The following is a 27,329-nucleotide window of genomic DNA, read 5'->3' as shown; positions in this document are numbered from 1 at the left end:
CTCCAGATATGATCTAATATATCCTAAGTTTCAAACCCAATTGGTTTCACTTGATTTGCTTATCAAAATAATTATCTATAATTTATTATATCCAAACAGGTTGTTTTCTGCAGCACTTTAAAGAAATTGACGGTTCTCTTAATATACATGAGCAATCAATGCAAGGCCAAAAACGTACAAAACTAGACTTGTAACCGGTTCTAATGACACTAATTTGATAATTTTTGGATTTATACCCAAAGAGAACAACACTCCCGAATTTACTGTTTCGGACTGGTTTCCTGGACAGATTTGAATACCTCAATTTATATGGATTTCGACTCCCAAAAATTATGAAAAAAATCAGATATGCAATTCAATATGTAATTGATCTACTGTAAAAATTTTAGATTAAAATTCATCCGTTTGATATGGTTTCTTGATTTTTAAAGTTCGTGATTATGCGCAGAATTTTTTAACTAAGAATAATACCCATTCTTTATACATGAATTTAATTCCTCAAATTTCTTAACAGTATAAATATATACAAAATATATAAACCTACAACCTCCATGAATGAATTAAATAACAATATTATTAGGATAAAGAACAAAGAAAGAAGAGAAGAAAACCTAGGAGGCCACACAGCACAACACACCCAAAGCTCTCCTTCTTGGCTACAACAATAATCTTGATGATTGAAAAACCCCACTCTTTCCTTCATAAACCCACACGGCTGCTAGGGCTGCTAGTGTTGTGGAAAACAATTATAACAAGAGTTAGGGTTTGTGTTTATTTTATTTTATACTGGTGGTGGGCACACTTAGGTCAAATAAATAGATAAATATACAAAATACATATATAAGATACATGCAACTCAAATGGTAAGAGCCTAACTTATTAATTTTGTGGTGTAGAGTTCAAGTCACACCCTCTTCTCCATTTTTTTTTTTAATAATAAATCTTGCTTCTAAATCAAAGACTTTTACCATAAATTTATTTTAGGTTTAAAATTAATTAAAAGATCCTCCAATAATATTTAATTTGCACTTAAAGATTCATAATAAAATATTTGAGATTTGTAAAATTATTATTATCTAATTATTTACTTAATTTTTATATTCGGGTTCTCACACAAGGTATAACACCACCAACCAAAATACAACAGGGCATAACTAACACGTATAACACATATACATAAACCATCAAGATACAAGCAATGTGTTAAAGTATATGAACACATAATTAATTTTCCCCGAGCAGGTATACATATCTAATGTATCTCAGCATTTCATCACATACAATGCTCAATCAACAGTGGTGTAATGCATACACGACAATCCAACACAACCATGTCATCCTCCACCGATGACCAAGGACAAAACCTCTAGATGCAAGTATTTAGTACATCTATTAAAAGACTCAATTATTATGAGACCACAAACTCAACAACAACACTAATACGGTAGTTAAAGATACAACCCCCACGTGTGTGTATTTAACACTCAAGAAACAACAATCCAATTTTCATACTTATGTCAAAGATACTTTTCTCATTTCATAAAACAAATTTCATTTCCTTTTGTTTTCACAAAACCAACTCCATCCTTTTTTGTTTCCACAAAACCAATTCCGGTGATAATAAAGACATAACTCACATTAACAATAGAGATTTACAACATAGGTCAACTACCCTCCATTTTAATTTACCAAATCAAAATATAATTTAGGGCTTTTTCTTCTTTCAACTATAACATGCTAATTTACATTCCAATTAGCCCAAAACAACCATCAATGATAAAATAACTATTTTCAAACAACCAACCCTGGGTTCCTTCTCATGATTTCAAACAAATCCAACGTGGATATGATTTTCATGCAATACAAAACTACCACATGTCTATCTATAGACGAGGTATTGAAAAAGAACAAGGAAATCCCTACCTCAAATGTAGAACCCGAGGAGAAGAAGAGCAAAACTCGGAAGTGCCCCAAATCCTAAATTTCTTGGATCAAAATGAAGCCCTCGACGATCAACACACTTCTTACAAAGGCCCAAGGTGAGGAAAACACTCCTACTAGATCAAACCCTAGAGAGAAGTTAGGTTTTAGAGTGAGGAGCTCTCAAAAATCGGTTTTGGGTAAGTAAGAGAGAGAAAAGAAAAGTGAAAAGTGATTCAAAAAGTGATTTCACGGACTGATATCAAACAGGTCCGCTCGAGCGTACAACACCCCACTCGAGCGTCAGACACAGGTTCACGCTCGAGCGTCCAAAGATCCGCTCGAGCGCCAGATGCACCCTCCCAGAATTTTCTGCAGACGACCAAAATGCTGAGAGAAGGAAATTCATGCTCGAGCGTCCAAACTACCGCTCGAGCGGAAAGGCAACAACAAATGCCCGCTCGAACGTCAAAGCACCGCTCGAGCGGAGAGACCAAAACCTAGGCAGAATTCTAAGTTTTTTTTAAAACACAACCAACTTATTCCCAACTTGCCCAACACAACCCAAAACTCTAAAACAAAGTGTAACGAATTGAAATGAGGATAAGACAACAACAAATCTATGGAACCGAGTCCGGATTACAAAAAACAACAACAGGGAATACCGGGATCGCTATAATGCTCCTATTTGTAATGTAGCTGGATCAATTATTCAAGGTAATTATCTGAAGATCTTTTGGACACCTTGTGTAGTGCACACTCTTAATCTTTCTCTTCAGAACATTTGTGCTGCGAAGGAAATTGGAGTTGCTGCATATGCTTATGATGAATGCCATTGGATCGCTACTGTGATTGATGATGTAATGTTTGTGAAAAATTTCATCATGAATCATTCTATGAGATTAGCTATTTTTAATAAGTTTGTACCTTTGAAGCTACTTTCTATTGCAGATACACGCTTTGCATCTGCAATTGTTATGCTAAAAAGGTTTAAACTTATATATCATGGTCTCCAAACAATGGTGATAAGTGAGAAATGGGCTTCTTACAAGGAAGATGATGTTGGGAAAGCAACTCTCGTAAAGGAAAAGTTATTGAATGATATTTGGTGGGATAAGATTGAATATATACTCTCATTCACATTGCCTATTTATGAGATGCTCAGATTTTGTGACACCGATAAGTCATGTCTACATTTGGTTTATGAGATATGGGATCCAATGATTGAATGTGGGATCCAATGATTGAATGGGTGAAGGCATCCATCTATAGGCGTGAAGGGAAGTAAGAAAATGAAGAATCATCCTTTTACTCTATAGCGCATCAAATATTAGTGGAAAAGGTGGACAAAAAGAAGCACACCTCTTCCTTGTCTTGCTCATTCTTTGAATCCAAGGTATAATTCACATTAGACTCATAGTTTATACTTTAATTTTTTTTCATTGCATAATTTACTTATTATTTTTTTCTAATTATGAAATCTAGGTATTATAATGGGATATGGCTTCATGAAAATCCCATTCGTGTTCCTTCTCACAAAGATGTTGAAATTTCTAAGATGAGAATCAAGTGTTTTAAGAGATACTTTCCTGATTCAGATGAGAGAAAGGTTGTTAATACAAAGTATGCTAAGTTTTCAGGTTGTTTAGTAAGTTTTGGAGACTCTGACTCAATATGTGATAGAGGAGTAATGGAACCAGTGGTTTGGCGGTTGGCACATGGCTCTTCTGCACCTATGGTCCAATCATTGGCAGTGAAATTACTTGGCCAACCATGTTTCTCATCATGCTGTGAAAGGATTTGGAGCACCTACTCTTTCATTCACTCTATGAGGTGGAATAAAATGACACCACAACAGTGCGAGGATTTGGTTTTTGTGCACTCCAATATTCACCTCTTATCAAGGAGGAGTCAACTATACATAGAAGAAAAGACCAAGTTATGGGACATTGGGGAAGATGCATTTGATTCATTGGAGGGTTTTGATTTCCTGGAAATTGCAAATCTTTCATTTGATGAGCCAGAGATGGAAGCTATTTTATTTAATGATAAAGTTAATGGAAGTGAACTTTGAAGTGTCAAGTTTAGATACATAGGGCTTTCTTTTGTTTTTTCCTTTGCTTACAATATGGACTGAATTGGCCTTGTTTTTCCTTTGGCGTTGGTTGTTTTTCCTTTGCTTGGATTATGGACTGAATTTGCATAGTTTTTCCTTTGGTGTTGGTTATGTTGAATTGAAATATATTAATATTTGTCTTTTAGTTTTGTAGTTCTCTTTTTAGTTTTGATATTTAATTTTAATTTGTAGGTTGGATCCTTTAACCATAATTATAAATAAAAAAAAATATCGGCGTACCGCAGCCATACCCGTATCATACTTTTTTGGGGTTTTTCCATATCGACGTACCCATACTCGTACCCGCACCCCGTGCTTCCTAGGTGCAGGTGTACTGATGCTAATGTGGCCAATGTTCGCCGAGCAATTTTTGAATGAGAAGTTAGTTGTGCAGGTTTTGGACATAGGAATAAGTATTGGGGCTCAGGGGGTTCGACCCATATTTGAGGAAGACAAATGTAAGGAGTTGGTGGAGAGAGAGGCAATTAAGGACGTTGTAGAGAAAGTAATGGGTGAAAGAATTCATGGAGAAGAGAGAAGAAAAAGGGCAAGAGTACTTGGGGAGATGGCAAAAAAGGCAATAGAAGAAAGAGGTTCTTCATATTTAAATATGAGATTGTTGATTCAAGATGTGATGAAACTAGTTAACCACAAAGACTCAACCCAGAAACATAGCAGGTCATAAAAAAGTTTATATCTAAGCGAGGACCATAAGTTGACGGAAAATGTTATGTACCTTAAATAATTTATAATTTTTTTTTATTAAACTTCTCATATAATGTGGAACCTTATAAATCTAAATGTGTGTAAGTTTCACATCCATATAAAAGGTTTTAGTAAAAAATTTGACAAATTATTTGGAATTCCTAACAAAATTCATAAGTTTTTTTTTTGGCAAAGAAAACTTTATTGATGAAGTACGTACAAAGTACAATGGAAAACATCAACAAAGAGGAGTTTGGAGCTAGAACAAGCTCCAACCTCCTAGTTGGTAAGGAACCAACAAACAGAGAAAAGCCAGAAAACACAAAACTAAACCAACAGATAGAGCAGCAAAGCAATATATAGAACAAAACATAAAAAACCCAAGACTCCCAACAACTCCTTTGGTCAAACACCAGTATGAAGGCAGCAGAGAATAACATTAGCAATCAGCAAAAAATGGAGCATTCACATAGCAATCATTGAGCAAAACAGATTAAACAACCCCAAAGACCTCTGAGAGCAGAATTCATAAGTTGATGGTCTTTATTGTCAAGTATTACTTTTTTACTTATTTTTTCCCTTTCGAAATATAAGTAAATAATTTTATGCGTCTTTATTAATATAAATTTCATTGTCTTGTATTTAGAGAAAATTTATGATAAATCCAATTTGGAGAGTGTCCAAGGCATTAGGCTCAATAGATATTTTTTATTGGTGAGAGGTTCATCCTTTGTGAAATAGTTTGGTGAGAAATCCTTCTACGTGTTTTGAAGGATATTTTATTTTCAATTTTACTCATTAATTTATCTGTTGACTTCTTATGACTATCTGTTCAAATTATTTTCTATCTGTTCAAATTTTTATTCACCTGTTCAAGTTTGTCATCTATCTGTTCAAATTTTTATTTACCTATTCAAATTTTTAACTTTTTGTTAAATTTTTTTGAGTATCTATTCAATTTTTCTTCTTATCTGTTAAAATATTTTTTTAAATTTCATTATCTGTTCAATTTTTTATATCTGAATTCAATCTTTCTCTATTCGTTTAAAAAATACAAAATTCGATCTATCTGTTTAAGATTTCGTAAACTTCTTTTTTATCTGTTGAAATTTTTTATCTATATGTTGAACCTACTTTATCTGTCTCTTTATTTGTCCAAATCTTTTTTTTTTTAGCTATTGCAATCAACTAGAAGAACAACAACAAAGTCATACACACATACAAAGACAAACAGATCAACAATAACATAGATATCTCACACAGATCAACAACCACACACATACAAAGACAAATAGATGTACAGATCAAAGATCAGAAAAACACATATCTATTGAACCTACTGTACATGTTTCTCTATATCTGTTCCAAGGTGAGGACTAGTCTCTTTGAGTGAAAACTCGTTCGACCGAGTTGAGTTTATACCAAACCCACCATCACATACGGTGCCGCAGCCGCGAGACACCGGAATAGATCTAGCAAATATCACTCTTAGATTCAACCCTTATATATATATATATATATAAGGTCTGGCAAGTTGTGGACCTTTTATCCATCCGTAGTAGTCACACTGTCCGCTGCTTGTGAAACCCTAGGAAAGTCGCTTTGGAAATCTCTTTGTAGAAGATCTGGAACAACAAGTGTTAATGACATACATATACATATGTGATTAAAAAATGAACAATACTAATAAATCAGAGACATGTGAAGAAGAAAAAGAGTCGGCGTAGTAGATTTGGTCGACGGAGATATAGATCAGCGGAGAAGATCAAAGATAATGGCGCGGCTAGAGTTTAGATTGTTGGCGAATCTATGGCCTGCGATCGAACCAAATTTGTCGAAGCGGTGGCGGAATAGGAGATCGAAGACGACGACGGTGACAAAGAGTTTTCTAGATCTCCGCAGCAAGGGCAGAGCCATGCCGACGATGGGGAGTAACAACCATATCGCGGAGGTTGTTGGCAGCAACAACGAGGCAAGGAGGTGGGTGGTGAGGTCAAAAAGGAGAGAGAGAGAGAGAGACAGACAGACAGAGACAGGGACAGAGAAATGAGAAGAGAGAGAGACGAAAAGAAGAATTTTGATTTTTATAGATGGTATTTTGGTCATTTTGTTTGAACTTATCTTTTTGATAAAGTGTTTCAGCGCTTGAATCTTTAACCAAACAAAATTGTAATTTGGACTGAGTGTTCCAATTTGTGAAAAATATAACGAAAAGAAATTATAACATTGCTCCTTGATAAGAGTATTGAGGCACAACAGCCATAGCCACAACAATCATAGCTCAAGTCACAACAATCATAGTTCAAGCCATAGTCTCAGCTGCAACTGGAGCCATATGAGAAGTATCAGCCACAGCTCAAACATGTGCAAGATATGCAAGGCAGTTAGGATAAATCATTTGTATCAAATTCAGTTAGAAAATACAAATACAGTTATGGAAGCAGAGTTAATTAGACAGGCTGGTGTAACAAACTTAGTTAGATTTGATAGAGTATAAATAACTAACAGCCACAACCACAACAATCACAGCTTAAGCCATAGTCTCAACTGCAACTGGAGCCACAAGAGAACTATCAGCCACAGCTCAAACATATGCAAGATATGCAAGGCAGTTATGATAAATCGCCTGGATCAAATTCAGTTAGAAAATACAAATACAGTTATGGAAGCGGGCAAGGGGTCACTGCTGTGCGTGAAGCACAGCAGTGACTGTGGTGCCTCCGTTTGAGGTGTATTATGGTCTTATTTTTGTGATCCAAACCGTTCATTTTGTAGGATTTGTTGAGTACTTCATGTCTATCAAAAATCATATTAATCGGATATCAACAACTATATGATTGATAACCAAAAAAATAAATAAGTTTTATTTTGAGAAATAACATAAATAATATGCAATTCGATCATATAGTTGTTGATATCCGATTAATATGATTTTTGGTAGGCATGAAGTACTCAACAAACCTTACAAAATGGACGGTTTGGATCATAAAAATAAAATCATAACACACCCCAAATGGAGGCACCACAGTCACTGCTGTGCTTCACGCACAACAGTGACCCCTTATCGTATGGAAGCAGAGTTAGTTAGATAGGCTGGTGTAACAAACTTAGTTAGATTTGATTGTGTATAAATAACTGTATGAGTTCGTTATGTTTTTTAATAAGAAAGAAATCATTCAATTTCGGTTACTCCTACTATAAAATAACATATTGCCATTTTATTCTATTTTTGCCACATAAACAATATAATATAATATTTAAAAAATATCTAATAATTTTTCAGGATCACACAGAGCAATACTCTTGCAACATCTAATGGCTAATAATAAGGAGCCTTCATAAAAGTATCATTTTGTTCCGAATATTTTTTATTTTTAAATTATATCAAAAGTTTTTAATTTTTCGGTCTGTTTTGTGCTTAGGAATAAAAAAACAATAATAATAATAAATAAATAATTCAAAAAAAAAACAATAAAAATCAACCTTTTTTCTTTTGACTCTTTTGTTTTTTTGTCCTTTCAGGACTTTTTATCCAAAATTATGTTTTATTTTTTACTTTTTCAGATTGTTTAGTTGAGTAAAGCCCAAAAACTTACATTTTTTTGAGTTTTTAAAAAGAAAATCAATAAAAAAAATAGTAAAACCAAAAAACTTAATTAGTGTGTTTGATTTCAGTTTTTTGAATTTTGTTTTTTGAAAATTAAGTTTTTTACTTTTTGTTTTTAGTAAATATTTTTAAAATTTAAAAAAAAAATTTAAAACTTTTTATATGCACCTTACTTAGATATATCTAAAAAGAAAAATATTTGTGAAAGAAATATTTCAAAAAATTAATAAATAAACAAAAATACGAAAAATATACTAAATTTCTATATTTTTTTTTGTATTTTTGGTGTTTAGTTAATTTTTTAAAGATGTTTTTCACGAAAATTATACTTTTGAAGAGTATTTATGTTAGGTATGTCTAAAAATTAAAAAAAAATTGCTTAAAATATTTTTTAAAAAATAGTAAAATCAATACTATTCCAAAGATATTTTTAGAAAGCCCAAATCAAGCAAAGTGAATAGGATTTGAGGACGGTGCTTTAACAATACTAAGCTGTGATAGCAAAATAGTGTCGTTTAATTCAAATCCCAATTTCCAAAGATATAAGAGGACATGAACCCAAACAAATGAGCACATAAAAATTAAACGAAAAAGAAAAAGTTCGAACCGCCAAATACCGTTCCAATAAAATCCCGGAAACTACCATTACAAGTGGAGTTGTAGTTGAAAAAAAAAAAACACTCAAACAAGTTTTTGTATCATTTTTGTTTATAATAGATAGTGCCACTACAAGAGATTACACTTTTGGCGACCAATTTTGGCGACTAAAAAAAATTTAGTCGCCAAAAGTTGTGGAATTAGCGATCAAACATTATATTAGTAGGCAAAAGTACAAGATTTAGCTAGTATTTTTTTTTTAGTCGGGGTATATTGATTATTGCCGACTAAAAAAAATGCAGTAGCTAAAAATGTCACAATTGGCGACGAAAACAATTTTTAGTTGCTAAATATGCCACAATTGGCGACAAAACAAAAAATTTAGTCGCTGTATAGTTACTTTTGGCTACTAAAATTATTTAGTCGTTGAATGAAAAATCAAAATTTACTTTTTATCTTTGGCGACCAAAGGTTTGGTAGCCAAACATTTATTTTCAGTGACCAACTAATATTTTAGTCGCTGTATAGTTAGTTTTGACTATTAAAATTATTTAGTTGCGGAATGAACAAAAAAAAAATTAATTTTCATCTTCGGCGACCAACAGTTTGGTCGCAAAAAATGTATTTTCTGTGACTAAAAGTTATTTTTGTCGCTGTATTGTTAGTTTTGGCTACTAAAATTATTTAGTCGCCGAATGAAAAACAAAAAATTTACTTATCTTAGGCAACCAAAGGTTTAGTAGCCAAAAATTTATTTTCAACGACCAACTAATGTTTTAGTCGCGGTATAGTTAGTTTTGACTACTAAAATTATTTAGTTGTGGAATGAACAAAAAAAAAATAATTTTTATCTTTGGCGACCTACAGTTTGGTCGCAAAAAATGTATTTTCAATGACTATAAATTATTTTAGTCGTTGTATAGCTAGTTTTGGCTACTAAAATTATTTAGTCGTGGAATGAAAAACAAAAAATTTATTTTTATCTTTGGTGACCAAAGGTTTGGTAGCCAAAAATTTATTTTCAGGGACCAACTAATATTTTGGTCACTGTATAGTTAGTTTTGACTACTAAAATTATTTAGTCGGGGAATGAACAAAAAATTTTTTTTTTAATTTTTATCTTTGGCGACCAACAGTTTGGTTGCAAAAAATATATTTTCAGCGACTAAAAATTATTTTAGTCGCTGTATAGTTAGTTTTGGCTACTAAGATTATTTAGTCGATGAATGATAAACAAAAAAATTATTTTTATCTTTGGCGAGCAAATGTTTGGTAGCCAAAAATTTATTTTCAGTGACCAACTAATATTTTGGTCTTCGTATAGTTAGTTTTGACTACTAAAATTATTTAGTCGCCGAATGGAAAACAAAATTTTAATTTTTATCTTTGGCGACCAACAGTTTGGTCTCAAAAAATGTATTTTCAGCCAGTCAAAATTATTTTAGTCAGTATATAGTTTGTTTTCACTACTAAAATTATTTATTCGCCGAATGAAAAATAAAAAATTTATTTTTATCTTTGGCGACCAAAGGTTTGGTAGCCAAAAATTTATTTTCAGCGACCAACTGATATTTTGGTCATTGTATAATTAGTTTTGACTACTAAAATTATTTAGTCGCCGAATGGAAAAAAAAAATTTATTTTTTTATCTTTGGTGACCAAAAGTTTGGTCACCAAAAATGTATTTTTAGCCACTAAAAAAAATTTAGTTGCTGAATAGTTAGTTTTGGCTACTAAAATTATTTAGTCGCCGAATGAAAAAAAAAATTATTTTTATCTTTGGCGACCAACAAGGTTAGTCGCCAAACATTTATAGCTCAGCGACTAAAAATATTTTTATTCGCCGAAGAACTAAAATATTTTGGGGACACATTTCAAATTTGAAAAGGATTTATAAAATTAATTAGCAAGTAAAATGTTTAGTCGCAAATTGGAGGGATTTATATATTTTGTCTCCAGACTAAAGCCTAAACAAACCCGTACCTCTGTCTCTCATCAGCGTCTCTCTCTGTCTGCATCTCCGTCTCCGCTGCTCCTCTCCCCTCCCTCTCTCACCGCTGCTCCACTAGCCATGGAATAACTCTCCTCTGCCGAATGACTACCATAATTTTACTCAAAATCTTCGGTGGCTACCTAATTTAGTAGCCAAATATTGATCTTCAGTGACCAAAAAACATTTAGCCATTGTATACTAATTTTTGCCGACTAAAGAAATTTAGTCGCCAAAACACTGACATAAATATTACTTTTAATCTTTCGCGACCAAAAAATTAATTGCTAAAGATATACACACCCTTTTCAACTTCTTCCATACCTATTTAATTATTTTAGAAATAATAATTATCCCAGAATTTATGGATTTCAAATGGAAAGATAAATATTTCGTAATCTCTCCATTCTAATTTCTCTCATCAATTTCCAAAAGAAAATATTAAAACTTTCCTTCCTTTTCTCTTCCTCAAAAAATCAGATAATATTTTTCATGAGAATTGTGGGTATCTATCTATAACTTATATATTATATTATAACATAACCAAAAATAAATATCTATCATAGTGATAAATATCTATCAAAATTTTAAATTACTTGATAGGACAAATTAATCAATTTTCAAGTCTTATTTAAAGAATAATCTGATTTGCCATCCCAGCTCCTAGACTTCGTAGGCATTGGCGAAAGAGCTGACAGATTAGGTGGGGCAAGGTCTAAATTGTTGGGGGGTAATATCCTACCACTCCATAAATTTATTCATTTTTTATTTTTTTTCCCCTGTGTGGTTCGCTTTCTCTTTTGTTGGTTTGGTTTCGGTTTTGGTTTCGGTTTTAGTGAGATTTATGTGTTTGTTTATAGATTTACATGGTAGAGAAGAATCATTGGTGATGATTGTTGCAATTGAAGTATCTATGCCCATTTTGTGTCAAGGATTTTGATCGGATTTTGTTTTTATCAATGAAAGCAGTGAAATTGAAGTTAAAAAATGAGTATCGGATTTTTTATTTTTTATTGTCATTTCATTTTATATAAAATGTGAAAATTTATTGAGAATTCAAGATTGTACTATAACTTTAGATTTTTGTATAATTAGGTAAATTTAAAACTTTTAAATATCATTATGGTTTTTATTTTTATCCTCTTTCTATCCTATTATACCATTACTGCTATTTGTTAGTTTGTTAATCATTATTCAATTAATTGAAAATGAAAACTTAGTATAATTTTTCATTATATTAATTAATATGCTACCGCTATATTTGTATACAATAGCATAATATACAAGGATCATTTCCAAACATAATTTATATTTTTTTATGTAATTAAAATAGTTCATCTTAAAATAGTATATAGAGGAGTTAGATGGCTTCTTTTACCCCAAAAAACCTAATCTTTTTTTTTTAACTTTTTAATTTTTTAAATTGAAACATCAGTTGTTTATGTCCACAAAACAAAATTGATAAACACATATTCAAAAGCTACACTTAATTTTTTAAACTAATAATTTAAAATGTTATAAACATAAAAATTAATTTATAAATTTTATGTATACAACAAGACAAAATATTAAATTAGTTTAACATATTTATAATGATTTTTTTTTTAATTTATAATGTCTCGTGCATAGCACGAATTACCATTAAAATTATTAATCTGCAGCTACTAAAAGCAATTTAGTTGGTATTTCTCTTACTTTTAGCGACTAAGGTTTAGACGACAATCGTAATTTAATTTTTGGAGGTAAGACTTAAAAAATTGGAGGGATTCCTAAATGAATTAGTGACTAAAATTTTGAGGTGGTTGGGAATGGAAGCATAATCCATTCATTGAATAAACCCATGATTCTGTTTTATCTTCTCTCTTACGCCTCACGCCTCTGCCCTCCTCTCTGTTACTGGAGCACCACCGCGGTTAGACGAGCACACCGTAAGGGTTACAGAAGCACCACCGTCGCTTTGTCTCGGGTAGGTATGTCCTCTATTTTGCCTCTCTCTCTCTCTCTCTCTCTCTCTCTCTCTCTCTCTCTCTCTCTCTCTTTCTCTGTGTGTGTGTGTCTCTGTCTCACTATCTATGTCTTCTTCCATTCGCATATACCTTCACACCCAACCCCAAATTGACCCAGCCACAAATCGACCTAGCTCCAAATCAATTTGATGCCATAGGAAAATTATCCCTTCTCATAAAGATTTATGTGTATGTATGGTATACATTTTGAAATTGCGCTCTCTAATGTTTGTGTTTTGGAGTTGCATTTGTATGGCAGTCCACTTCATTTATTTGTCTGTTACATTTGAGGGTTCTGGGGTTCTGAAGTTTGGTTGCATAGGAACTTAAGCAAATAAAAGAAAGGAAAAGAAATTTTCCTTGCCTATTTTACTTAATGTGGGTTTGTTGGAGTGATTTTTCTTATTGGGTTCTAAATGTTGGTGTAGATTTAAATGTCACTGTAAAATTTTCTAACCAACTAAATAGACTAGCATTGGTTAATTTGATTTTTAATGTGGATTTTTATTGTTGAAGGATGCGTTGAAGAAGTGTGTATTGGATTTGGTAACTAAGAAAGGGAATAAAACAGAGCTTCAACTTGGATTCAGGTTTGGGATATTTTTAGGTTTGAATTTTTAAATTGATTGTTGTGCTGATAATTGGATTGGATCTAATTTAAAGTCATTCTTGTTTTGTTTTTGTTATACAACCAGGAAACCAACTGTGATAATAATTGTAGGTGTCAATGGAGTTAGAAAAACGACATCTCTTGGTAAGACATAGAAGTAGAACTGAGGTGGTAATGAATCCTAAAAACATGGCAGCTTATTTTCTTACTATCAATATATGGTTTTGCGGGGAATAATCAAAGTGAAAGGAAGAATTTGTTGTGTTCTCTAGGAAATCTTTCTCCAGAGACACTTATTATGATGGCAAATGGATATATGAGTCTATTGTTTTCTCTTTGAATATTGAAGATACAAGAAATAAAGTAACTGATGAACTTCTTGATTATAGCAAAGCTGGCCCACAGATTGAAGTAGGAATGGCAACGGGGCGGGGCAGGGCGGGGATCGCACTCTCCGTTCCCGATTCCTGAAGGTGAAAAAATCCCCGTCCCCGCCCCCGATCCCCGGCGGGGAACCCATCACTCCCCCCACCCCTACCCCCTAATGGGGATATCCCCGACCATTTTTACTTTTTATTTTTGTTCAACACACAACACAAGAACAACAATTTAATCTGTTTTGCAACAATCATCAACAATTTAATATGTTTTCAATAACAATCATCATCAACAACTTAAAAAATAAATAAATAAATAAGAAAATTGAAGAGGAGAAGGTTGAAACGCATATATGAAATTGAAGAGCAGAGGGCTGAAAAACAGATCTGCAAAAAATAATAATAATAAAAAAATCACTTCATCATATATATAAACTCAAATATGTAAATTTAGAGGGAAAAAAAAAAGTCGAACCAAATATATATATATGTATGTAAACCCTAGATCGATTAGTTTAACGTACGAGAGAGAGAAAGAGATACCCTTTGAAATCCCTAGATCGATTACCAGCGGCGATGAGGGAGGATTGGCGGTGAGGAATGAGTGGCGGTGAGGGACGAGCTTCAGCCGTCGTTGTGTAAGAGTAGAGTGAGAGAGAGAGAGAGAGAGAGAGAGAGCAGCGTTGTGTTGTGTGAGAGTGTGAGAGAGAGAGCAGTGTATCAATCAACCAAACCCTACACACACACACACACACACACACACACACACATATATATATATATAACAGGGCATAATAGTAATCTTACATTGGGGCTAAACAGGGCAGGGGTCGGGGGCGGGGCGGGGCCAGCTCCGGGGCTGGGACATGTATCCCCGTCCCTGGCCCGAATATCATCGGGGATTCATTTTTTAATACCATCCCCGGCCCGTCAGGAGGATTTTTCGGGGAATAACTGCTTAATTCGGGGTCGGGGGTTCGGGTCCTTGTCGGGTTGGTTTCAGATTGCCATCCCTAGAAGGAAGGAGCTAAGGTGAGATACTGTTATCTTGATTTTCCTTTTGCTATAGTATTCAACTGAATGATTTACCTAGACTTGATACCTTGAGCTTAATAGCCCAAAAGATTTAAAGTAGATTTATGCCCTAAGTGCCCTTAGTAAGAACATTGAAAATGAACGACAAATGTAGAAGGGCCCATAACAATAATAAAATTAATGTTGGTTGATCAAAACAATGGCTCATTTTGTCACAGCAATATCTATAGATATACTAAAGCACACAGCTGGTGCATTTAAATGCTTATCTCTTTATTGCAACAATCAACTAGCGCATTATAGATTTTCCCTTCAAATTACTGAAAATAAAAGATTCTGGAGCGATACAAAAGGTAATTGCACATCTCCATAAATCTTATAACAAACTATTAAGTGAGAATATATTATTGAACCAAAAAGTCAAAGTTCATGGTTTCAATTATTTTTTTAGGAAAATATCTTAATCAACTAGAACCATTGATTTAACTAGGATATGGCCCGAATATAGAGCTGAATGGTGAGGGAAAAAACAACAATGGATGTAGTCAACTCTGAGGATATGCCATTGCTTGGTGCTGTGGTCACAGCTCATGTTGCCAACATATATTCAAGTTTGAGAGCAGCCACTTAGTGCCTATAATGCCAAAGGTTAGGTCCCTTTGAATATTGAGGACTGACATTGGGGAAAGGCCTTGACTAGAGAAAATGATAATGCAGTCAGACTGTTTTTCTATAGTAGAATACATATTCGTAACCTCTGAAGCTTGACATCAGATTAATCCTTGCAGGATAATAATTTGAATTTTATTTTAGAGACCTTTTTAAGACATGCGAGTGACTAATTTCAAACTACAAGAAAATACACTTTTGGCGACTAAAAAATTAGTCGCCAAAAGTATTGATTTTAGTCGCCAAAATACTTTGTCGACCAAAAATTTTGGTCGCTGGCTTTGTCTGGGATACATCGTCACCGAAGGTATTAGCAACTAAAGAACATTTAGTCGCCAAAAGTGCTACAAAAATACCGACTAACACGTTAGTAGGCAAAAGTAACAGGTATTAGCGACGAAAAGAGCCTTAGTCACTGATGACTCACATTAGCGACTAACATATTAGTCGCCCAAAGGGTGCATTAATTTGTTTAACTCACTTCTTTAGCTACTAAATCTTTTGTTGCGAAAACTTAAAATATCTACGGCGACGAAATTACTGGTCGCCAATAGTGTTATTTCAGCTACTAAATGTTTAGTCGCGGAAGGTTCATTCTTGTTTGGCTACTACACAGGTTAGTCGCCTATGCTTGTTTTATTATGTTTTGGCGACTAAAAATTTTGTCGGCAAAAGTGTTTTGACTTTTAGCTACTAAACAGTTAGTCACGAAAAGTGTTTTCGATTTGTTTTGGCGACTAAAAATTTTGTCGCCAAAAGTGTTTTCGATTTGTTTTGGCTACTAAATATTTAGTCACCAAAAGATTTATTTCTTTTTTGGCTACCAATTGTTTTGTCACCAAAAACGTCATTTTATATTTTTATTTTGTTTTTTTCATTTTAACAAATTTTGTTAGAACCTGTATGTATCCACCGCAACCTCTAATAGGTATACAACCTATATATATTATCACCTATTCCGTAATGCATGTTTCACTTACAACCATCAAACAAAAAAGAACACCTACTAATGTAAACTTATATACAAACCAACTATATATATTCTAATTACAAATAATAACGGTATACATTCCAAATATGTTACCAAAACAATGTCCTCCTTCCACAACATTTTTACTATACTACGCATTGTAATGACCATTTGCCAAGGCACAAATTACCATGGTAATATGTACCACGACAAAAGGTAATATATATATACCACCAGAGCAATTAACACAAGCTCCAAAAATACTATGTACCCCGCCATAAATTATATGTACGATGCATCCAAATTCCACGGTCCATTGATTCTATACCACCAGAGCAATTAATAGAAGCTCCAAAAATACTATGTACCCCGCCAAAAATTATATGTACGATGCATCCACAATCACAAAAAGTATAGGACAAAAAAAAACTTCCCAAATTTGCAAAATTGTGAATTATCTTCCGGACAAAAAAATAGAAGATCCACATGTCAATGCCAAAAGCCATCTACACAACTAAAATTACACCCATTAGTTTCATTGTAAACAAAAATTGTAAAGAAAAAGTTTTAGCCATCTACAAAACACAAATTGCAAAGATGTCAATTGTAATTGAAATTGTATTTAACTATAGTTTGAATTTAGGAATTTCAATATAGTTTCTTTACACTTTAAATTGTATTTAAAGTGTAAATTTAAAGTGCAAAGAAATTTCCCAAGTCAAGCATGAGCCCTAAGTCAAGTTTAGTCTAATGTGTAAACATCTATGTATTTTATTCATAAATGTACATATACAGAGATGCTTATAGAACATATATATTTGTCAACTTTAATATATAAGCTTTAATATATTTTTATAAGCTTTCTAGTGTTTCTCACGCCAACTCCCAACGTACACGTGCTAATTATGTCCCGTCTGACCCCACGGGTCCTATTTCACATGAGGAAGCTACCCGTGCCATCCCTACAATTGTTCGGGGGCTGCTTTCAATTTTCATCCCTCGAAGGCCTTTTCGGCTAAGTTTATGACGTTTTTCATGCCAAATCCCAACGTACATGTGCTAATTACGACCCGTCTATTTGCACAAGTCCTATTTGACACAAGGAAGTCACCCGTGTCATCCCTACAGTGGTTGGGGGGCTGCTTTCAATTTTCGGCCCTCGAACGCCTTTTTCAGCTAAGTTTATGGCGTTTTTCACGCCAACTCCCAATGTACACATGCTAATTACATCCCGTCTGTCCCCACAGGCCCTATTTTACACCAGGAAGCTACCCGTGCCATCCTTACAGTGGTTTGGGTGCTGCTTTCAATTTTTGGCCCTCGAAGGCCTTTTTCGGCTAAGTTTATGGCCTTTTTCACGCCAACTCCCAACGTACACGTGCTAATTACGTCCTGTCTATCCCCACAGGTCATATTTGACACAAGGAAGCTACTCGTGCTATTCCTATAGTGGTTGGGGGGTTGCTTTTAATTTTTGGCCCTCGAACGCCTTTTTCGGCTAAGTTTATGGCCTTTTTCATGACAACTCCCAACGTACACATGCTAATTACGTCCCGTCTATCTCCACAGGTCCTATTTGACACAAGGAAGCTACCTGTGCCATCCCTATAGTGGTTGGGGGGCTGCTTTCAACTTTTTTCCCTCGAAGGCCTTTTTCGACTAAGTTTATGGCCTTTTTCACGCCAACTCGCAACGTACACGTGCTAATTATGTCCCGTCTATGCCCACAGGTCCTATTTGACACAAGGAAGCTACCCATGCCATTCCCACAGTGGTTAGGGGGCTGCTTTCAATTTTTGTCCCTCGAACGCCTTTTTTGGCAAAGTTTATGGCGTTTTTCACGCCAACTCCTAACGTACACGTGCTAATTACGTCCTGTCTGTACCCACAGGTCCTATTTGACACAAGGAAGCTACCCATGCCATCCCTACAGTGGTTGGGGGGCTGCTTTCAATTTTCGGCCCTCGAACGCCTTTTTCGGCTAAGTTTATGGCGTTTTTCACGCTAACTCCCAACGTACACATGCTAATTACATCCCGTCTATCCCCACAGGTCCTATTTTACACCAGGAAGCTACCCGTGCATCCGTATAGTGGTTCGGGGGCTGTTTTCAATTTTCGGCCCTCGAAGGCCTTTTTCGACTAAGTTTATGGCCTTTTTCATGCCAACTCCCAACGTACACGTGCTAATTACGTCCCGTTTGTCCCCACTAGTTCTATTTGACACAAGGAAGCTACCCGTGCCATCTCTACGGTGGTTGGGGGGCTACTTTCAATTTTCGGCCCTCGAACACCTTTTGCGGCTAAGTTTATGGCATTTTTCACGCCAACTACCAACGTACACGTGCTACTTACGTCCTGTCTATCCCCATAGGTCCTATTTTACACCAGGAAGCTACCCATGCCATCCCTATAGTGGTTCGGTGGCTGCTTTCAATTTTCGGCCCTCGAAGGCCTTTTTCAGCTAAGTTTATGACCTTTTTCACGCCAACTCCCAACATACACGTGTTAATTACGTCCCGTCTGTCCCCATAGGTCCTATTTAACACAAGGAAGCTACCTATGCCATGTCCACAGTGGTTGGGGGGCTGCTTTCAATTTTCGGCCCTCAACGCCTTTTTCGGCTAAGTTTATGGTGTTTTTAACGCCAACTCCCAACGTACACGTGCTAATTACGTCCCGTCTGTCCCCATAGGTCCTATTTTACACCAGGAAGCTACCCGTGCCATCCCTATAGTGGTTGGGCGGCTTCTTTCAATTTTCGGCTCTCGAAGGCCTTCTTCGGCTAAGTTTATGGCGTTCTAGTAAGACGACATTTTACATAGGAGACTAACTGAACTAATATGTTTTTCCAATATGACAATAATGAAACTCATAATTGGCCAATGTATTAAACATGGTCAATAGGGGGAAATAGACCTGGAATTATGTTGATTACAACCCAAATAAAGTCATTATTCAATGTTGACAACTCCTAATTTATTTCATGTATTAGCATCCTTTTTATTTCACATATTAGCATCCTTTTTACGCAACAAAAATGACAATTGTATAGTGGAATTATTGAGACATGGCAAACAAAATACTTGTGAAATGTAAATATTGTTAAACAATTTGGTATAGACCAACTAAAATTGTTGTCCACTAACAGACCCCAAAACTCGTGAAACAATGATAAACTTATTGTACATAGAAGCGCTACAAAAATATATACCGATTGACTCGACTAAAACCTACCGACTGTTTCTAACTTAAAAAATTCAAATAACATTTTAGTTTTCTAAAAAATCGATTTTCTGTACCTTTCAGTGCTCTCAATTTGCATTGTATCTTCATAGCTCTTCTCTCTCTCAAACTCATCACTATGAACCAATAATGGCTTGCAAGCACTTTAGACCAATCCAGTTGTACTAGTTATAGTCTACTAAATCAAAATTCATTCCAATTTAACTTGGTTTATTCAATTAGTCTTAAATTTGAAATGACATTCAATTGGATATCACTGCTAATATAGTAACTGGCCTCATATTCATAGGCTCATCGTATTTGCTTTGGAGAACTTAATATTTCATTGAAATCATGTGGTTTCCTTATGGAAATCAGATTACGGTCCTTTGTGTAATGTATCAAAACACCAGGTCAACTGCTGCAAAGTCTACTCACATTATGCCTCAAAACCTATTCGAAACACATAACAAAAAAAAATTTGCATAACAACTTTAGAAAACAATTCTATGTCAATATGATCCATATTTTTTGTAGAAGTTGCACTAGCTTGTCAAAGAAAATTTTGTTTACCGAATAGTAGGATGACCATCTGAACCCTCCAAGAGGGTTGTGAGCCATGACACCACGTCGTTCAAATGATTGAGTTATACTTGTTGTGCCTCATGTGCTTTTTTTTTCTTCATCGACCACTTTGATCAGCTGCTCTCTTTCCCTCATAATTTCCTCCCGATCTCTATGGCACTCATATTTCTCCTTTAATAGCTCCTTGTGATCTCTTCGGCGCTCCTCTTTCTCCTTCAATAGCTCCTCGTGATCTCTTTGGCACTCATCTTTCTCCTTCAGTAACTCCTCGTGATCTCTTCGACGGTCCTCACGAAGAACCTCCAGTTTCGCTCTCATTGACTCCATATGTTTATCACGTGCTCATGCTGCACTAGAAGCTGTGGAAGAGGGTTGTGGGCCTATCCCACATCCACGCAAGTAATTTTTTTTTTCCTCGAGCACTTGCCTTGATATTTCTTCGTAGGTCAATGGCAACCCCGCATCGGTGGCTACCACTTGTAGATTCACCATATCATCCTGTCATGGCAAAAAGACAATAAATTCAAGTTAGGAGAAGGAATGTAAAACAACTTTACTAATAGATATGCAACACACTTGGTTTCAACATTCAATACTCACATGTAGCTCACCACATTTGGGGTAAATCCAATCTCCTGTCCTCTTGGACTTGTGTGCTTTCTTATAAAATTCAGGAAAATCTATATCTCCATCCTCATTTGCCTGTTAGGTTTGGAAAAATTCCATTGACGAATTAGTACATGGTATTATTCAAAATCAAGAAGAATCAGTCATCTATTACATTAGTAAATTAACTTCTCACCATAAGCGACATTGCTATAGGAAATGATCGCGACCCACTTGTATGATTATAGGGGAGCATACCCCTATTTGCTTTACCAGCTTTTGAGCATTTCTAAAAAAATAGGGAAAAAAAAATTAGTGAAGAATTTTTACATATTTTACATATTAAAACATAAATTAATTTCAATAATGGGGTTTCTAATTAATTTGTTACCAAGTGAGATTCGTCTTTCCAAGCAACATCAATCAGATATTTCCAGTCCTCCAAGCTCACTCCATTAGGCGGATGACTATAGGGGTCATCAACACCATTTTCCTCAAGTTCGAGGAACTCTTGCTTTAGATTGTACCTCCAATCCTTGTATAGCAAATATGCCTTTCTATCGAGGATCTGTTGAGCTTGTTCATCATTATCAAAATCATCGCCGATAACAAACTTGTCCTACAAACATAATAAGAGACTTAGTACAACAATTAATTTATGCAATTACACATAACATAATGAAGACATTATGGCAAGATGATTCTCATACTAGCATCGCTTGGACGACCGCATCTTTGGTAGTTTGATCAATTTTTCTCCACGACTTCACGCTCTGAAGAGGGCACAACCGTCTAATTTGAAGGCCCAACTCATTCGTCGTTGGGGTGGTATTCCCTCTTGTGATTGCGTTCAACACCCGATTGACATAGACATGTAATTTCTCCCCCTTTCTCCTAGTAATTTTTTTCTGCACTCCTTTGCCTAATGTTGGTCCTCATATACGAGTTGACCTCGTTTTCCCTGGTACAAAAGGGGAAGGAAGTCACAAATTACAAACATTGCTAATGAACTTCAAAAAAAAAGTGCTAGTTGTGGGTCCTGTTAGTTTTTTTGCTGCCTACTGTTGCTGCCAGCTGCTGTTTGGCTGCATAAAGTCAAACATAAATTATGCTACAACTTGGATTTTGCTGCTAGCGATGCAGCTGGGGCAACATTCTATTGGTTGTTGCTGCTGTTGTAGCTGATTTTAAGGTTGTTTAGCTAATATTTTATTTGTTATGGAAGTGTCCTTATTATGTGCAAAGTAATGTTTGTTTTTTTTTTCTTTGTTTTTCTTTGTCTTTATGGGGTTTTCATTGCCTTACTTGATAACTTATGCACCCAAAAAGAAAAGAAAAAAAAAATTAGCTTACAACTAAGTTCAATGCTCTTACCCACTCCACCTGGCTGCGTCTCGTCCACCACTGTTTGTGATTCATTTGGTGGTTGTGTCTCATCAGAGAACGTCAAGGGGGTGCCAATCTCTTGTGGACATGCTTCAGAGGCTGATAATATGTTTCCACTTGTTGCTCTCTTCCGCTGCCCCGTCTTGATTCAAAGAACCATGGTACCTACATTACGTAACAAACATACATGAATAATTGTTCCTGACAGATCTTTTGCATTACAAAACGTCTACTTGCACATAAATAAAATACATAAAGGTTCTCAGATGAGAGACCCCCTCTTGTCTCTGTTCCATGAAACTGTCTGTGTTTTAATCATCTTTAGAATTAATGTGCTTAATTATCACTGATAAGTACTATGTTTGTAAATGGTGCAGGTACATGGGAGTTAGGATACTAAGTGAGAGGCTTGCAAATGAGGAATCAAAGTGATAATATCTCACTATTGAAAATTTTATTTTCGAGGGACCTGTATGCTTTGACACGAATTACTTATTTGAGTTGTGTCATCCAAAGTAATTACCGTTTTCAAAATTGTTATCAGACAATTTGATTTATCATTTACATTGAAAATTTTATTAATGTCGTCGATGGCTTTCTATTTTATTGTTCATGTCATATATTAGGTGGATTTCAAGAGACAAATTATTTGGGGTGAAAACACTATGTGGGTGTGGATCGCATTATTTTCACCACTTATACTAGTTTTGAAGCATATCACTTGATATGCTAATAAAACATGGAATAACTGTTTGTTTCTAGTAATTGAAAGTCTAGGGTTCAGTTGTTTGAGATGAGCAATCAATATCAAAGATAATGTGGTAGTTCTAGAATAGTGATTAATTGCTGCTCCTGTGACTCCTATCTAGGAAGGACATGGAACAAAAATAATGTGAAAGAATTTTGACTCATTCAAACTTCATAGGTGTCAAGTAATAGAGTCCTGTGTTTAAGATAGAATCATAAAGCAAAGACTGCCAAGTGGCATGTCACGCCCTCAAAATAAACCCATTATATATATATCATTGGCATGCAATATTAAAAGGAAACAATTCATTATCTCATTCATCAGAGTATTACTAAATGAAAACATTACATGTAATATCAAATTAAATGCCCTATGGGCTTACATCTTTCCAAGCCAACACTTGGACATAAAAATATGAGTTCTAACTCAAATACAAATAAAGCCCTAGGCTTGAATGTTTATCAAATAAAAACAAATAACTAAAGATAGTCTTCAAAACCCAAATCCTTCCAAGCTAAGTCCTTGGAGGTAGCTTATCACCTGGACCTGAAAATGATGTTCCCATAAAGGGTGAGCCACAGCCCAGTAGAAATATACTAAACCAAATATAAGCATTGATTAAAGGAATAGCATTCAATAGATGGTTAACCAAGATAATCAATTACATCATTTTACAATCTCATGACACTATTGTCTAAGACATGTTTTACTTTCCAACTTTATCAATATGGCTCAGAACCTGGCCAAAATTACAACAGTGAACTATATATATCATATTCACATTCTTCCAATGTCAACAAACAGATGAGACTCAGGCTCAAATCAAAACACTTCATACTTCCAGTTTCATACACATTTTAGTGCTGTATCAATAAAAACACTTCAATATAAATAAGCACACATAAAAGTGATGCTAATGGAGTCCATCCCCTATCTCCTCCCAAACAAAATCCGGTTTAGAGGTCCATCCCCTATCTTCCCCTAAACCGTGGAGTACATCCCCTATCTCCTCCCACACAAAACAATGTATGTAAACACATAACATATACATCACACAATCAATACACATAATGTCTGTATTAATTCAGCAGTCAAAATTGATGACTTAATCAATGATTAGTTTCAGTTATCCCTAATCCACATGCAGTGTCTACAACAAGCACGGCTATCCTCCACCGATAGCCCAAAACAGTTATTTCTAAACTGAAAATAAATATATCAACAATTCAATAGGTGAGTGATTTAAATTATCCAACTACGCCATTTAATCAGTGAATTCCCCAATTCCATGAATTTAACCATATTTCCCCAATTTCCTTAAATTAATTATACAAATTAATTTATTAACACAACTAGGGTTTTTCCCAAAATTACCAAAGTACCCCAACATATCAAAATACTAAAACTTAGAACAAAACTTATAAGATGGAGTAGGAAATCCCTACCTCGAAGAAAATAACCCGAATGGAGAAAACAGAGATGAATACCCAAATTCCAATGTGCTCCAAATCACTAAATGCTCAGATTAAATGGAAGCCTTCGACTCACTCTATCTTTTTAATAAAGGATCTAAGGTAGAAACTCACTCTAAGTAGATCAATCCTAAGAGAGAAGGTGTGTAGAGGGAGAGAGAACTCGTAACTAGGGTTTTGGAATCTGAAAGTGTATGAAAAACTGATCTGAAACACGCTGCTGCCTATTTAAGCTTGACAGGCTCGCTCGAGCGAAGACTTGGTCGCTCGAGCTACCAGACACACAAAAACCTAGCTCGAGCGAAGAAAAGCTCGCTCGAGCCAAGAATGCAATGCTTCAGGTCTGCAACCCAGGAGCACGCTCGAGCGACAGAATTCTCGCTCGAGCAAGGAACTCGAAAACATACACCTCGCTCGCTCGAGCGAAGAAAATCTCGCTCGAGCGAATAAGCACTGCCCTCAGGTCTATACCAGACGCAGTCGCTCGCTCGAGCAAAGCAAATCTGGATCAAGCCAGAAGATACAAAAACAAACCTCGCTCGAGCGACCAAATCCTGGCTCGAGCGACCAACCCAAAAACTGGACAGCAACACTTGGTTTACGAACCCAACCAACTTGAAACAAACCTGCCCAACACATCCTATAACTCCAAATGAGAAAATAAAGGACGACAACAACAAATATACAATGACAGAATAAACGGAACCCAAGTCCGAATACGATAATCAAATGGGAAAAGACCGGGGTCGCTATAACCTCCCCCCCTTAAAAGAATTTCGTCCCCGAAATTAAGCATAAGTTTTTTGAAAACAGGTTTTTTTTTTTTTTTTTTTTTTTAATATGACAATTCAATAGTAAACAACTTGATCAAAACTGGTCATTTCATCTCTTATCAAGAAGCATCTCATAATGTGTATATAAAACAACATATATTTCAGCCTGCATCACTATTATGCATTATTCCTTTCAATGTTAGCAATTCCCATATCAAATTCAATTGCATGATATATACAACTCATTCAACAATGTAATCAACATATGCAATGTTACACTAAACTTCTATAATGAAGCAAGTTTCAAGATACACCCATTTACCACAACATACTCAATGTTTTACAACTTAAGACACATGTAAAGCTCTTAAGTTCAACAATATTACAAAATCTAAATACAAGATTACAAATCGATAAACATGCCCGGGTATTTTTCGCGAACTTCCAACTCACGTTCCCAAGTGGCTTCCTCCACTCCGTGATGTTTCCACAAAACTTTGACCAAAGGGATGGTTTTGCCTCGCAAAACTTGATCCCGCCTATCCAAGACCCGAATCGGTCTCTCCTCATACGAGACATCCTCATCAACCACTAAATCGGTCCAATCCAACACATGTGATGGATCCGGCTCATACTTCCGAAGCATACTCACATGAAACACGTCATGTACTCCGGACAGCTGCGGCGGTAAAGCTAAACGATAAGCAGCCTCGCCAATCCTCTCAAGGATCTCAAACGGACCAATGAACCGAGGGGACAACTTCCCGCTCTTCCCAAACCTCATCAAACCCCGTCTAGGTGATATTTTCAGAAAGACATGATCACCCACCTCAAACACCAAAGGTCTCCTCCTACGGTCGGCATAAGATTTCTGACGACTCTGTGCTATAACAAGCCTCTTACGGATAAGCTCAACTTTCTCCGTCGTTTCCCTCACCAAATCCGGACCCAACAGAGGTGCATCACCCACCTCGGCCCAACAAACAGGAGATCTACACGGTCGGCCATACAAGGCCTCAAACGGTGCCATACCGATACTAGACTGGAAGCTGTTGTTGTAGGCAAACTCCACCAACGGCAAGTGCCTCTCCCACGACCCACTAAAGTCTAGAACACAACCCCGAAGCATATCCTCAAGGATCTGAATAGTACGCTCGGACTGCCCGTCAGTCTGTGGATGATAAGCCGTGCTAAAGGTCAACTTAGTGCCTAAGGCACTCTGCAAACTCTGCCACAACCTGGCAGTAAAACGAGGATCTCTATCTGAGACGATCGTCACTGGGACCCCGTGCAACCTCACTATGTCCCGAATGTACAAGTCGGCAAGATGATCTACCGAATCTCTCACGCGCATAGGAATGAAGTGCGCCGACTTAGTCAACCGGTCTACTACCACCCAAATAGAATCACTACCCCGCTGAGTCCTCGGAAGACCCACAACGAAGTCCATAGTGACGTGTTCCCACTTCCACTCGGCAATAGGCAAGGGTTGCAACAAACTCGCTGGCCTCTGATGTTCGGCCTTCACTTGCTGACAAGTAAGGCACTTAGATACGAAAGCTGCCACATCTCTCTTCATACCTCGCCACCAGAACTGGCGACCCAAATCCCGATACATCTTAGTGCCTCCCGGATGCACCGCAAGGCGTGAATGATGAAACTCTCGGAGTACCTCCTCTCGACAAGACTCTGGCACAAACAGACGGTCTCGGTATCTCACACTCAGGTCGGGATACACCGTCAAACCCTTCTCAACCTTCCCACCGGAAATCTTCTGACGGAGGGTTTCTACCTCAAGGTCACCCCTCTGAGCCTCTAACACTCGAGTCACGAGTGTAGGCTGTATAACAACAGAAAACAAGGTCGCAGCCTCAACGGATTCGCCCAGAAGTAAATTAAACTCCCCAAGTGCACCCAACATCTCCCATTCTCG

Source organism: Camellia sinensis, chromosome 5 (assembly GCF_055761805.1).
Source record: "Camellia sinensis isolate YWXY chromosome 5, ASM5576180v1, whole genome shotgun sequence".
NCBI lineage: Eukaryota > Viridiplantae > Streptophyta > Magnoliopsida > Ericales > Theaceae > Camellia > Camellia sinensis.
Note: the sequence above shows the minus strand (reverse complement) of the source record.